Source organism: Triturus cristatus, chromosome 6 (genome assembly GCF_964204655.1).
Source record: "Triturus cristatus chromosome 6, aTriCri1.1, whole genome shotgun sequence".
NCBI classification, from domain to species: Eukaryota; Metazoa; Chordata; class Amphibia; order Caudata; family Salamandridae; genus Triturus; species Triturus cristatus.
The window spans coordinates 868,327,608-868,343,355 of record NC_140589.1 but is presented as its reverse complement, the minus strand read 5'-3'; the positions used below and the strand labels follow the sequence as shown (position 1 = coordinate 868,343,355).

Genomic DNA, 15,748 nt, shown 5'->3' with positions numbered 1-15,748 from the left:
AGTTTTAGTGTGATGACCTTCAACTAGGACTGTGGATCTGTTGTACAGTTTTGCCTCTTTTATGCAGTCTTTTCTCCTGAGAGCAAAAATGGGAAACGGTTAAATTTGAAAGGGTGGAGAGCTGTATTTGGGTGTAATGTTTTCATTTCAAAATGCTGTTGCAAGTTATATTTATGAATAGGAGTGCTAAAGTAGATTAGCAGATGCTTAGTCAAGTTGAGAACTCAAGAACAGAGTTAAAGCATGATCCTTTATTTGAAGATTTGGTCATGGAAGTGTTCTGCAGAGCAAGCAGTGGTTTGGGGGCTTTGAGTGAGCCATGGGGAGGCAAAAACAACTGTTATGACTCAGGTACACTGTGCATTTTATTATGGTATTGAACTAGATGTTTACAGGTCTAAAAGAAGTCTGGAAAAGGGTGGATGCACATTCTAGTCAGACTAAATGGATAACTGAGAAAATAAATTTACAGAGCCATTGGCGGTCATGGCTTAAGTGACTTGTCAGCCTTTTAAGAAGGCTACTTGTGTTTCAAGCATTTGTTTGTACAAAAGAGGTGTTGTCTTTAGTGGTAGGTGCTAATGCATCCATTTTCTTTCTTTTTTTTTTTTTTATAAGAATAATGGGCTGGGGGAGATTTTAAGAAGGTCTTCAATTTTATATCCTTTGATACATGTGCCAGAGCTTTGTGGTTCCTATCTGGTGCATAGAGTTATATTGGAAGCACACAATGGTTGTTGTATTTGAGCTGACTTTGTGGTTGAGTGTTTAGTGGGGATGGGGATGTTGCACAATTTTAGTAATTTAATACACAGTTCATCAACAGTGTTTCTCGATTTGAGTTGTATAGAGAATGTGTTAATAAGCTGAATCAAGTAGTTAAAGTACTAATCAGGGTGACTAAAGCATGCAGCCAGAACCCTAAACCATAGGTATAAAACTGGCTTTGAAAAAAAGAATTAGGTGGAATGCGACAGCTTATATCTACCAGAATGATGGGACTGAGGGCGACCAACTTTAGATTCCTATCACCTCTTACTTTCCTAGCCTCTCAGTTGCTGGGTGAGCTTTATTTCTCACTTTGTCTCTAAAACCAATGCCTATAACATAAGAAAGTTTTGACTATTAACTGAAGAAGCACTTCAAGCCTCTAAAACACTGAATGACAATTTAAAAAAAGATACACCTATATGAACGTTCCATTATTATTTTTAAGCATTTATATTCCAAATGTTTTTTTTTAAATCTGTTCATTGATTTTAATACAAACAGTAAATACAAATGTATACAAAATAAAGCAGCATACAGAGACCATTAGGTACCAATTTTGATACATCATGTTAGCAGTGGAGACCTCCAGAACTCACATATGGGAAATAAACTGAGTGAAGGCAGTCTAAATCTTTTACCGTCTCATTCTTTGTAGGCACACAGTGTGTCAAGTTCACCATTGTCCTGCCCTGGGGTGGGCTCTATATCGACGCCCTGATAGGATCGCCATCTTGCCTAAACTTTCTCCTACTAGTGTGGGCAGCCCCATCCCTGATATATTGCCTTCTCATTGATCATACACCAATCTAAATCTCGCTCCCAATCTCCCACCCCCAGAGCCCCAACCCATCCCCACAGTCCTGCTATGTTTCACTTAGCTACTATAAGGTCCAGTGAGAGCCCGATCCTGGCGTATTTTGGTGGCAGCTCCTCTCTCAGATATGCAGAATACATTTCTTTGCTGTTGTATGAGGGGAGAGGTTCCCTAGTCACTTCCCCCATTATTTTCTGCAAATTTGGATCACTGGACACATCCACAGCATGTGGAAGAAAGTTCCCATGGTCCCGCAGCCCCTCAGACATAAGTCCGTGGAAGTGTGCCCCATGTGGATGAGAGTTGTGCGTGCATAGTAGGATTGATACAGTATGCGCAGAAAAAGCAATCTAAACCCTGTATGTATTGCAATCTCCTGAAATGTCCCCAACGCCTCCACCCATTCTCCGTCGTCGCAGTCTCCAATGTCCACCTCCCACTTGGATCTCAATGTGGTGAGGAGGTCGGGAGAGTTGTTTAGTAATTTTTGATATATCAGTGAGACTGTCTTTTTAGGTAATGCTTCAGTCAGGACTCTGTCCAGGGGGGAGGATTCTGATAGGGGAGTCTCCCCTGAGAGATGTGACCCAAGGGCATGTCAAAGTTGGAGGTATCTAAAGACTTCAGTGTCAGTCAGTTCATACTGGGCCTGTAACTCTTCCCAAGTGAACATATTGCCATTCCTCCAAACATCCCCCAATGGCGAAGTTCCTATTAGGTCCCATGTTTTAAAACCCCGAAGGTCACACACCTGGGAGAGTGCATCACTATGCCAAAATGGGATCATGTTAGTAAGCTTCCCCCTCCATCCCAAGAAGGACGTGACAGTGCGCCATATCTGAGTTATTGTGTATGTTTGGGGGAAGTACGTCTTTACCCTTGGGTGAACTGTTAAGAATGGATTGAAGTTCCCCGGGCCCCATGGAAAGTCGCTCTAGTCTATAGATTGGGTCGTCCCAGGGGGCAAAAACCCAATCGTTCACTATCACTAGTTGCGCTGCCCAGCAATACTTTTTTATGTCTGGAAGGCTGATACCTCCATCATATACTCCACATACTAACTTAGAAAGAGCAATCCGTGGCGGGGCAGAGTTCCACAACAATGAATGGAGAAGGGATTCAATGGATTGAAAGAAGTTATCTGGCACTTGATGAGGGGTATTCTGCAAAATATAAAGCATTCGGGGTAGTGTCATCATTTGGAACATCGCCGCCCGGCCTAATAATGAGAGCGGCAAAGTTTTCCAATGTTCCAGATGTGCCTTAAAGCATTCCAGGAGGGGAGCTAAACTTAGGACTTCACGTCACCATGGATCTTGCCCTTTTTTACTACCCAAGTATTTAAAATGTCCAGCTGACAAAGGTAGCTCCACACTTCTAGGTAGTGTGGGCATAGGACCGGTTATGAGGTGCATGAGGGATTTGCCACAGTTTATTCTGTAGCCGGAATACTGATCAAAGGTGCGAAGAATGTGTGTAAGGCAGGTAATCGTAGCGGGGGGTTGGACACATAGAAAAGGATATCCTCTGCAGATAATGATATGCGCTCTTCCCAGGATTCTCCCCATGTGACTCCCCTTACAATCGGATCTGTCGAACCCATGCTGCTAGGGGTTCCAGGGCTAGTGCGAATATTAGGGGGGAAAGAGGGCAGCCCTGCCTGGTCCCTCTACCTAGAGGGAAGCTACGGGATGTTATACCATTTACCTTAACATGGGCTATTGGGGCTGTGTATAGTAGTCGCATCCAACCAAAAAAGTTTGGTCTAAAATCTATACATTCAAGTGTTCCGAACATTTATGTCCATTCGAGAGTGTCAAATGCATGGAGGTATCCATTGACAGAACTCCATATAATCTGCACAAGTTGAAACGGGTTCCTCTGTTAGACATAAAGCCCGACTGATCTGGATGAACTAGAGTAGTTATGTCCTTGCGTAACCTAGTCACCAGCAGCTTGGCAAGGACCTTAACCTCCACATTAAGAAGGGAGATGGGGCGATATGAGGTGCATCGCTCTGTCGGTTTCCCGGCCTTGTGAATGAAAACTATCGTATCTAGGCGCTGATTTGGTGGAAGTAAATGCTCATCTCTCGCCTCCCTTCACATGTGAAGCAAATGGGGCACTAACCTCAAACGTCGGAACCAAAGAGCACAAATCCACTGGGCAGACAACCCACCTGCCCACTCCACCAGGAGTATGACGGAAGCACAAGGGAGCTCGATCAACGAGACGATATATAGTCATTAATCTGAGCAGTCACGCTTTGAACGAGGATGAATAGGCCCTCCTTATTAAAGGTTTAGGGTTTGTTCCGACTTTCAGTGGTGACACTTTTCAGATTAGACAGGAACTGGTGCAGTTCTTCCGTAAGATTCGGCTTGAATTCTTTTTTAGAGACAAACCGAAAGACACTCCTGAGGAGACTAACACCAATACGGGTCTTAAAAATAAATCCACGTTTAACCCCATCCCTAATCAAATTCCACCTCAGGTTTTAACCTTTGAGAGGGCAGTTACGACACAAGTTTCCAACATCTGTACCAAAAAGACCAAGCAGTATCAGAACCTTAGCAAGAAAGAACAACTTGCCATGCAGTCTTTAGCTAAAGACAGCACTATTACAATCAAACCGGCCGATAAGGGCGGTGCCATTGTGGTAATGGACACCTCTTCTTAGCGCTCCGAATGTCTCAGACAATTGGGAAACCCTCAATTTTATAAACCTTTGCGTGAGGATCCCACCAAGAGATTGGAACTAGAGATTAAGACTCTGGTTGAAGAAGCACTTTCCAACGGTTGGATTACGGGACAAGAAGCTGGGTTTCTTACTAAGAGTTACCCCATCATCCCTTACTTTTATGCATTACCCAAGGTGCAGAAGAGTCAAAGACCGCCTCCAGGACGTCCGATTATATGTGGACTTGGGTCCCTGCTGGTACCTTTATCCACGTTTGTGGATTATTTCTTACATCCTTTGGTTCTGGATATTCCCACCTACTTAAGAGACACCAAAGATGTCTTAAATTTGGTTGAGAATATTGAGTTCAATGTAGATAATGATTTCCTCGTCTCATTTGACGTGGAATCATTATACACATGCATTCCCCAGGACGAAACTCTGTCCAAAATCGAGACTCTGCTGTTGGAGAAAGTTCCGGATTCCATTACTCCAGTCTCTTTTGTCATCAATTGCGCCCGGATTGCAATGAAAGAACATTTCTTTAAATTTGAAGAACAATTGTTCTTACAAGTGTCCGGTACTTCAATGAGCAGTGTGTTCGCCCCCAGTTTGGCGAACCTCTATGTACATAGTTTGGAACAAGAACATATTTTCAGCACTCTCAACCCATACATACATCACATACGTTGTTGAAAACGTTATATCGATGACGTTTCGGTGATATGGACAGGCTCAGCTTCTTCCATAAATGAGTTTAAGATCTGGCTCAATAACCAGAACGCATTCTTGAGATTTACATGTGAGTTCAGTAAGGTATGCTTACCATTTCTTGACATTCTGATTTCCCCGGTAGACGGAGGATTCAGTACTGAAATCTACAGAGAACCAATGGCGAAGAACTCTCTTTTACTGTTTGATAGTTTCCATCCTAAAGCTCTACGCCACAATTTGCCCTATGGACAATTCTTGCGTATTAAGAGAAATTGTACAACGATGATGAAATATCAAGATCATGTGAAAGAGCTAGCCAATCAGTTGATAATAAGACACTATCCCAAGAAACTTGTTAAACAGTCATTGAAACGTACAGCCAACAATAATAGAGCTGCCCTACTTGAACCAAAATGCGCTAAAGAGACTTTGAACAGACTTACCTGTGTAAACACCTTTTGTACTTTCTCCAATCAGATTTTTAAAAGTATTTTTATCAAATTGGAAGATTTTGAGCATTGGGACAACACCTCTTCCTCGTCCCCTTTTTCCTTTAAACGTAGTTCCAACATCAGAGATAGATTGGTACATACTCGCCCGCGTGTGGTTACCAATACGCAGCAAGATACACTATGGAGTTTACCGGCAGTACGAGGACATTTTCTCTGCGGCAGCTGTGCTGCCTGTGCACACACCAAACATACCACTGAAATCGACATTGGGACATCCAGACCTTGGATTCTGACGAATCACACCAACTGTAACAGCAGCAACCTAATCTATCTCATTACCTGCCCCTGCTCCCTTCGTTATGTGGGGATGACAACTAGACAAGTCAAAACACGAATTTTGGAACATAAGAGCACGATTCGGTGCAGGAAGACCTCCACCAGACTAACTCAACACTTTGTTACAGCACAACATTCCCCTCAAGAATTGAAACGGATAGTGCTTGAACAACCTTTCAGCCCCACACATATTACAGATATCTCCGCTTTTCTATTTAAGAAAGAACAGCGTTGGGTACATAAGCTTAACAGTTCCCAAACGGGTCTCAATGAGGAGATCCCTTGGGTGTCTCTATGAAACAGTCTCACTGTTTGGATTACGTTTCCTGTAATAGTGTTTGGCATGTACGATGTTGGTAGGATGACAGTGACGCTCCTCTTATGTTACCAGCGAACATTGAACTCCACCTCTACGAAATGTCATTACCCTTGAGTGGTTGAGTAACATGTCGCTGTTTAACTCCTACTATTCTTTTGGTAAACTATTGGATGGACACTTGCTTCCTTTCCTTCAAGGATGTGATGTAAACAAGCTTTCTAAAAGGGAATCTACACACTAGAGCACTTTAGGTGTTGATTTACTTCTTTAGGTAACCCCCTTTTTTTGTATACATAGTTTATTAGGAATTCCCTTACATTCAATGGGAATCATTACAAACAACCGAAGGATTTCTTTTTTACTCTGTGTTTTGCTTTTGATAAATGCGTTAGGCGCATGCGCTGCACTTTCCAGCATAAATGTGCTGTATTACAATACAGTGATTGGAAGCTGCAATATGCATATCGACGCGATAACAAAATTAACATCCGTTATACTCTTTGCAAAAGGCTCACATAGCTGACATCATTCCTCGCGGTGCTGTTTAAGGAGTAATGTTTTGCTAGACGCATGCGCATAAGATAGGTATTCGCCATTAGACATGCGCATCGCTATTTGGCAGTGTTTTCAGGATGGAGCTTGCGCTGTTGCCATGATTTTACGGCCTATGAGCACCACACAACTCTTATTAACAGAAAGTGTTGACAGGTATAAAAAGACCACACCCACAACCCAGCGCTTAACTCCGGCAGCAGGCTCTCCCTGCCAAGCAGTACCGACGGATAGGTGAGTCTTCTTGCTGGATGATGCGGGTTTAAACCTTTGGTTAAGCCTCGTCGTTCTTTTCAATAGTACCCTCTCGACAGTTGTTTCTTGCTTTGTGATTGTTGTAAGTGCCCAATTTACACTGACTTTGTTATGATGCGGTAGAAATGCTTACTTGGTGTCTCAGGTCCATTAATTTACAATGAGGCTTTTGTTGACTGAGTGTTTGTGGTGTTGGCAGGGGTGTGGTTTCCTTATAAGGACCAGTATTTTGTCCCTTAGACTTTCGCTACCAGTGACACATTACTTACTTTATCACGGCAGTGTTTACTAACATAAATGACATAACATTATGAGCTGCTGGCTTTGCTAATTGGCAATAGTCAGCATTGTGTGTCTGCTTTCCCATTAAGGCATTATTCTATGCATGATTCTTTATGGCGAACATAAGAGAGGGTTAGGTTTTGCAGGGCTCTGCTAAACCTTTTAGAACATAACCCTTCTGAATATATTTCCTCGCATATGAAATGATTTTGAGCTATTTCTTTATTCCTCCCTCTGTTTTTTGAAGCTTCTTGTTTGTGTATCTGAATCCTCGAGACCGAACAGGTTTACCTCATGTCCACATAGAAGGCTACTATGATTGATAGACATGTAGGTTATATTTTGGTGTATTTATTGACACTCACACTCTACAATTTTCGTTTTCTGTAGAGCGGTGCTCCCTTCCTGAGCGGTTGCCAGGTAGAGGTGAGGTTTTGTACCCAGCAATAGCGGGTAAGGTGTTTTCATTTAATGTATTCATCCTTTGTGGATCCTTTAATTACGTCTTTTGAATAATATTGTTCACTTTACATATCTGACACTTATTATGTTTCTTTGTCTGCAGGTATCATGACACCTTGTTATTGACAGACTTTTTTGTTCCATTCACTGTATTTCAGCAGCAGAATTACTTGTTAAGGTCCTGAAGAAAGCCTGATCCGATTATGGATCATTATGGCTGAAACATGTTGACCAATAATCATCACACCATAGCGGTACAAATCCATACCGCTGGTGCACTGCTTTTTTTAATCCTGACAGTAGGCATATCTTCATTAAATTGTTGTTCTATGCACACTAGCCAGTTTTAGATTTCACCTACTTTTTCACAATTCTTTCACATTGTTAATTACTTTGCACTGCGACCTCACTCATACGCTTGGCTCATCATAGGTGGGTTTAGGATACCCTTCACACTCCAACAAAACATCCCAGAGCTCCTCCCTCACAGTGAGGGGGTTGTAGCCCTCAAAGGAACTAGGTGTTTCCTTTCGGAGGAGAATCCCTATGATGAAGCATGTCACCTTTGGTGAGTGAGGGATTACGTCCTAGAAAGGGATCTGCCCTTGGATGATCCTATGAGCACATCTCTTATGTTTATCTAATACATTCTTCTTGAAGGAGTATTATTAATTTATATACACTATTGGTATATGATTAGACCCAAGGATTTCTTTGTATTTAGCACTAACTTCAATGCCAGACATTTGTACAGTTCAATAGGAAGGCCATTAGGCTCAATCGCCTTGCCCGAGTTCAGCACCCATATCGCCTGCTCTCTCTCATACGACTTAATGTCCCCCTCTAGATAGTCCTGGTGTTCCTCCAGGAGGGTCGGGAGCTTAATGTCTCTGAGAAAGTTGTGGATCTCTTCGATGGACCATTGTGTAGTGGGGGAGTAGAGTTGTTCATAATATTTTGCCAATTCCTCCGATATCCCCCGAGGGTCGGAGATACTTTCTCCTAGGTCTGTCACTATTTAGGTACCCTTCCTCCCACACGGTCTCTTTTCTCGAGCCACACAAGCAGTTTTACCGTTTTGTTGCCCACCTCGTATATGCGCCGTTGGGACAGAATATGGGAGTTTTTCGCCCTATGTTCCATTAAATCTCTATATTCGTTTTGCAGGAGACGAAGAGTATGGGTCTGATCTTCAATGAGGGTGTTAACTCATTCCCCCTCTAATGCCTGTATTTCGTTCTCTAGAGCAAGAAGAGATTTTCCTCAGGCTCTATGTTGCCCCACTATCTGTGAGTAAGCCGTTCCCTGTATAAATGCATTATAAGCTTCCCAGAGTGTTAAGTTGGAGGCCACCTACCCCTCATGGAGTTCAAAATAATTGGAGGTGGCTTGATCTAACTTTCCAACAAATTTGTTATCTTGGAGATACTAGGAGTTGATGGGCCGCGGTCCATGAGTGGTATTGGCGCGTCTACATAATTCTAACCACACCGGGGAATGGTCTGAGATTCCTCTGGCCAAGTGTCGCGCCTCTGCCTTCACCCAGAGTGGGACAGGTATGCCCAGACATGGGTCCTGTGATCTCCATGCCACTGGAGTCAAGTTATCCTGGCTGATGAGGGGTGAAACCCCGATACCGGTCCTAGGATGCTTGTTTCCAGTCCAGGAATGACCTGCCCTGGCAGTTCAGGCTGGACTGTTCCCATTGGGTGCAGGGTCAAGACTGATTTGCATATGGCTGGGTTCAAACTGGAATGGCATGGGGAGAAAAACAACTATGGATTTAGGCCCAGATCTCTGTACTGGGGTGAATGTATGACATTGTTCTGCATTCAGCCCATCAATTATTCTTTTTGCATTTGTCACCCCGAGTGGGACGGGTATGCCCAGACGTGGGTATTGTGCTCTCCATGCCACTGGAGTCAAGCAATTCTGGCTGATGAGGGGGGAAACCCCGAAATCGGTCCTAGTATGCTTGTTTCCAGTCCAGACAGGACCTGGCCTGGTAGTTCGGGTTGGACTGTTCCCATTGGGCCCAGGCTCAAGACTGATTTTCATATGGCTGGCTTCAAACTTGAATGGCATGGGTAGCAAAAAACCTAGATTTAGGCCCAGATCTCTGAACTGGGGTGAATGTATGACATTGTTCTGCATTCGGTCTATCAATTTTTTCTTTTTACCTTTGCAAGGTGAGCAACCTGTGTAAAAATAGTTAGTCTAGAGAGACTCAGATGAACACCGTAGAGAAAGGTGCATTGGCAAACTGTCTGATGTTGCATGCGCCAGGTATCTGCTAGGCCAAGAGCCGTGACAAAATTGGACAGTGTTGGGACCCAGTGGGTAAGACGGGATCCAGAATGTCTGTTCAATCCTGACAAAAGCAGTGCATTGAAGTCTCCCCCGAGAACTAAAACCCCCTCTGGCAATTGAAGCAACGCCTCGCTCAACACCGGGAGTGTGATGCAGTGTAGTCTCAGAGGAATATAATCAAAGCACAAGTTAATTGGGATTCCCTCCCAGGTGCCAGCCTTAGGTTCTCTGTGGGTCAACCCAGGTTTTATGAAGAATGAAGGGGGTGGAATTTTTTTATGAGAATCACAACCCCACTAGAATCAGTAGTGTATCCTGAATGTACCACCATTGTATAGCCTCCCCTAGTCATTGCTCTGCAAGTGTTGCCTAGTAAGTGGGTTTCTTACAATAACGCGATGTCAGGGGGTGTGCTTGCGGATACACTTAAGAACCATACTTCGTTTGATCTTGTTGCCAAGCCCGTTCACATTCCATGAGAGAACCGACAGGCGAGATCTGACCTGGGGAGGCATGGCGTGAGGCAAACAAGAGGGCGAGGACCGCCCCATTGCGGATAGTGTCCCAATGTGGTGTTTTTGACTTCAATCTCCAAGTGTCTGTATGTTATGTTATTAAAATTTCAAAAGCGCGACTGTTACACTAAGGTGTCCTGGCGCTAAGCACTGCCTAATTGGTTGCTTGTAATAGAAGAAGACTATTCCAAAAACAGCCAGGTTTTCAGCCTCTTCCTAAAAGTAAGGAGTTCGGTTGTATTCCTCAAGTAAAAAGGTAAATTGTTCCAATCTTTTGCGGCACTTGTAATAAAACTCCTGCTGCCCCAGCTAGTTTTTTTAACTGGGGGAACAATCACTAGTTTAGCTTCCATAGAGCGCAGAGTTCTTCCAGGAAAGTACCAATTGAACCTTTGGTTCAAATAGTCGGGGCCTGCACCATTTAGGGTCTTAAAAACAGTACAAAGGGCTTTAAACTGCACCCGTTGTTTAACTGGGAGCCAGTGGAGATGTGGGAGACCCTTTTTTACCAAATCAAACCTGGGAAAACCCATCAGAAGCCTAGCGGCCGCATTCTGCACTGTCTGGAGCCTGTTCATGTGTCTTTTTTTTGGATGTTCAAGTAGAGACCATTACAGTGGTCCAAACGACAGTGACTGCTGTCCTAAGGCTGTTTTTCGGAAGAAGGAACTTTAGTTTTCTCAGAATTCTGAGAAGAAAAAAGCTTGCAGAGACAACCACGCTTATCTGGTCTACAAATGTGAGTCTGTCATCAACAATGACCCCCAAGTTCTTCACTTTCTTGGCATGAACTGGGAGAGTCCCCATTTCTTCCGGCCACAGTCAGGTGCCCAGAGGTGCAATTTGTTCCCAAATATAACGACCTCTGTCTTTCCTGAATGTAGTTTTAAACAGTTCAATGACATCCACCCTGCGATGGCTTTCATGCAATCGTGGCATCTAATTTCCGTTTCTGCTTCCTGGCCATGTTGGAGGGATAGCACTATTTACGTATCATCGGCATAGGACGTCAGTTGAAACCCATAAGATCTTATTAAGGCTGCCAGAGGGGACACATATACATTAAAAAGTGTGGGGCTAAGGGCCGACCCCTGCGGAACTCCACATGGTAGAGAAAAAGGTTCAGACTTATTTTTATCCAAATCAACCGTTTTGATTCGATCAGCAAGAAAGGATTTCAGAAGGTTCCAGGCATTGCCTTGAACCCCTGCTTCTGATATACGGTCCATCAAAATCTCATGATGGACCGTATCTGCTCTTATAATTAACCCCATAATATCAAGAACTCCCCCCACCCTGCCCGGTGGTATCTGAACTGCCCACCCATCCCAAACTGGCAAGGTGCCTGTCTCCCCTAAAAAGAAAAAACATGTTAGTTAATTAGCAACTGGAGGGATAGAGAAAAGGCTGCGACCAAGCTGTTCCAACCAGCTCTGCCCTGGAAGAGGACTAGATTTCAAGAAGAAAGCGTTGTCTACTGAAAGGTGAAGCTAACGTGGAATGTTTATTACGATCACATTATCAATTTTCCTGCTATTTATTTACCATTCTATATTCTCCTCTTGGTGTGGACAATAGGGACCCCTCTTACAGCTCATGAAACATGGTCATCAGACATCATAACTGCATCACAATTTGCACTAGTGGTGGAGTGTAGAGTGACTTTTGACCCCGCTCAGGGATCCGATCGCTCTCGACCTTCATTGGTGCCCTTGCCCCTATTTGCAGCGTTATCTGAATCGTCTTGTGGCCGGCTGCCCCCGGCGTGTCCATTCCTCCCCTCCGTGAAACTTGGGCTTGCCATCCGGTGTTGCCTTCCACCTCCTGCCACCCGCCAACCCTCCAGCCAGTCCATTGCTAGGTCAGGGGAGTCAAAAAAACAGGTCTTCCCCTCGCCATTACTCGGAGCTTGGCAGGGAACAGCATCATGTATTTGATTTTGCGACTCCGTAATTCACTCTTTACTTCCGTGAAGCTTCTCCGTAGTTGCTGGACCTTGAGGGTGTAGTCTCGATAGAGGGCCACAGAGGTTCCTTCTAATTTTAGATCTGGGGCACGTCTAGCTGCCTGCAGGATTACGTCTCTGTAGTAGAAAATGCGAGCCACAATGGTACGAGTGTCAAAAAAGTCTAATGGGGCATACCCAAATAACCCTCCCACGCCTGGGTAAGGAACATCTAATAAGAATAAAGAAACTTGGCTAAGAGGGATCAATCTCTTGTTTATTTTTACTCAAGAAACAATTAATTTTCTCGGTAATTACTTATTTCTTATAAAAAACTGTATTCATCATTATTTATCAGGGACGAATATCTCTTGGTGGACATCAGAACACTTCAACACATAATATATACAAATTTGAACAGACATGAAACAAAACAAAACAAAAACCTCTATCTACAATTTCATTAAATCATATGAATACAGATACACATACACTTTATGTACACAGAAAATTATCAAATGTCAATTCCCCTAATCGTGGTTCCAAATCAATGTATACTTGTTATTTACAGTAATACATTTGGAGGAAATCCTTTTTGGCATCCGAGGTATTACTCCTCTCCTATTGTTTTATGTGTCTGCCAAACAAAATAATTCTTGGATCAACACAATCAGTGGATTCCTCCTACGTCAATATGTCGACGCGTTCGCGTTTCAGCCTCCAAATATTTGGCCTCTTCAGGACGGGGATAACAAACTATCTGGTTAAAGTCCAGGCGGGTATCGCAGGAGCAGTTACGCAAAAAAGTCTTCTCAGCGTCTCAAATGTCTACTGCCTGGTTCTGGTCCGGGCGGACCTCTCATGTAGCGTTACGCAAACTCAATGTCTTTTCCACATCTGGTCCATTGCCTCAGCATGTGGACGTCACCGTACGTCTGGTTCAAAACGTTAAGGGGTCGCTTAAAATTCTTCCACTCGATCCCCACTCACTCATCCAATGAAACGGGAGGTAACGTACACGCCTCTTACTCCGCCGCTTCTGTTCCACCAAATGAAACCGCGCCTCCGTAATTCACTCTTTACTTCCGTGAAGCTTCTCCGTAGTTGCTGGACCTTGAGGGTGTAGTCTCGATAGAGGGCCACAGAGGTTCCTTCTAATTTTAGATCTGGGGCACGTCTAGCTGCCTGCAGGATTACGTCTCTGTAGTAGAAAATGCGAGCCACAATGGTACGAGTGGGCACATGTGGTTTAGGGGCGGTGGCGGGTACTCTGTGCGCCCTCACAACCGAGAAAAACTTCTAGAGTCCCTTTGGCTGGAGCACAGTGGTTATGAAGCGTTCCACAAAAATATTCGAACAGGGCTCGTCCGCCTTTTCAGGTATCCCCATCAGGAGCAGGTTACTGCGCCTCGATCTACCTTCCATGTCCTCCAATCGAGCTTGTATAGTGACATTGTCCTTAAGTAAAGAGGCTACTTGTTTCTTTAGTTGAGAGATTGTCTCACTGATGCCTGTGACCTGTTGTTGAGTCTCACAGAGCCTCTGCTTCTCTTTATTGAGCTCCACTCTTATCAATGACATTTCCGCAACTACTGAGTCTAGTTTAGGCTCTAGGGTTCCCTTGCCACTCTGAATGGCCGACATGATGTCGCTCAATGATGGTTCCTGGGCCTCTTCACCCAACTGGTGTGCGATTTCCGCCAGTCCCACTCTCAGACTGCGTGTGTGGGGGGAGGACATAACGCTCTATTTTGCTCTGTTGGGGCTTTTTCCTCCCGTTTTTCCTCCCAGCCATATTCAGAGAGCGGGGCTCTGGGGCCACTTCGGCTGCCAACTGCGTCCTGAACCAGTCTGCCACCTTGCGCACTGCTGCCTGCCGCGATGGGGACCCCAGGAGCGAGGAGGGTAGGTACGGGGACCCATGTCCCCCTCTGTGGTCCCTATCGCACGGCCTTTCATCGCGGAGGCCCCACTAGCCGGCCCCAGACTGTATCTTAAGTATAATCTCTGGCAGGCCTTTGTAGATTATTCAGTTCTCGAGAGCCTAGCAGCGCGGGGGGATGGGAACGCCAGCCCGACCCCGCTTCTTATGGTGCTTCCCGGGCTGCTGCTGGTTTGGTTGTGACTAGGCCCCCCACTCCCGGGTCTCACCGCAACTAGTTGGCGCCCCAGATTTGTCTCTTTGAGGGTGGGGAGACCAAATCACCACCAGTCTCAGAGTCTTTGCTTCCCAGGCCCGAGTCCACACATGGCCTCCAGGCCGACCGCAACCGCCAGGTGCGCCCGGGCCCCATTGCAATCTCACCTCCACAGCCTGCTCACCTCCTTTCTTGCGTGGCATGTCCCGGAGCCGTCTCCTGAACCCCGGGGCAGTACACTGGCCCCCGGTCGCAGTGGAGACGCGCCAATGTTCTGGGTATGTGTCACAATTGAGGTAGGGCCAGGAGCGCCGCCCGCCCCCAGATCTGCATCCTCCACACCACAGTCTTCTCACGGCCCCCGATCAAGGCCCAGGCACAAGGCATGCCCGGGCCTCACTACGTCTTCGCCTCCTCAGCCCGCTCACCTCTTTTTTTTTTTTTCAGTCCTCGGCGCCGGTGTGTCACGGAACCTTACCTTGAGCCCCAAGGCCAACTGCTGGTCTCTACTCTCTCCTCACTTGTCTTTGCCGCGGGTGGCACCTCTACGCCCCGGCTGGTCGACCACGGCCCCACACATCTCAGGCCATTCTCTGCGTTTTGGCCGGCAGCAGACCCAGTGGCCTCCCAGCACCAAAGGCTGAGCGGTCTCTCCTCACCACCACCATCCCTATCGACGCCAAATCAGAGCAACAAGAGCCGATCAGGTAGGGGAAGCTAAGGGTACCGTTTCTCCCCTTAATTTGGAGCAGATGTTGGTCGGATATTGGGGCAGAGCGGCTCGGTCTCTGGAGCTCCTCTAGCTTGCGTTCGCCAAGTTCGGCCGCTAGCCACGCCCCCTTATATTCCAAATGTTACCCAACCAAAACATTTTTTTTATTAAGAATGTAAGGAAACCAATACTGATAATCCCACTGGAATGCATCACTCAAGTAAGAGCTGTATATTGTACCATTTTTTAGGTTGATGTTAGTCACGTCCTTTTGATTTTACTGAAATGATGTTTATAACGTACTTACTTAAGGGAGTTTTCAGCTAGCCCTCTTCATCTGGCTCTTATTTTGCTATTCACATTTTTCTTGTACCCACTACAGCATACATCACGGGGCAATGAATTAGCCTACTTCAGCCATTGGCTAAATTCACTGTGATTGAGGGCATTCTTCCCTTTCACAAGGAGGACATGCACACACAAAATAGCAA

The 15,748-nt window shown here is 45.3% G+C and overlaps 1 protein-coding gene across 1 annotated transcript in view; it reads right to left on the bottom strand.

The window, feature by feature from the left end:
• Nucleotides 1-15,748, bottom strand: part of COX20 (cytochrome c oxidase assembly factor COX20) — a 116,234-nt gene that overhangs the window by 64,553 nt on the left and 35,933 nt on the right. The window lies entirely within an intron of this gene.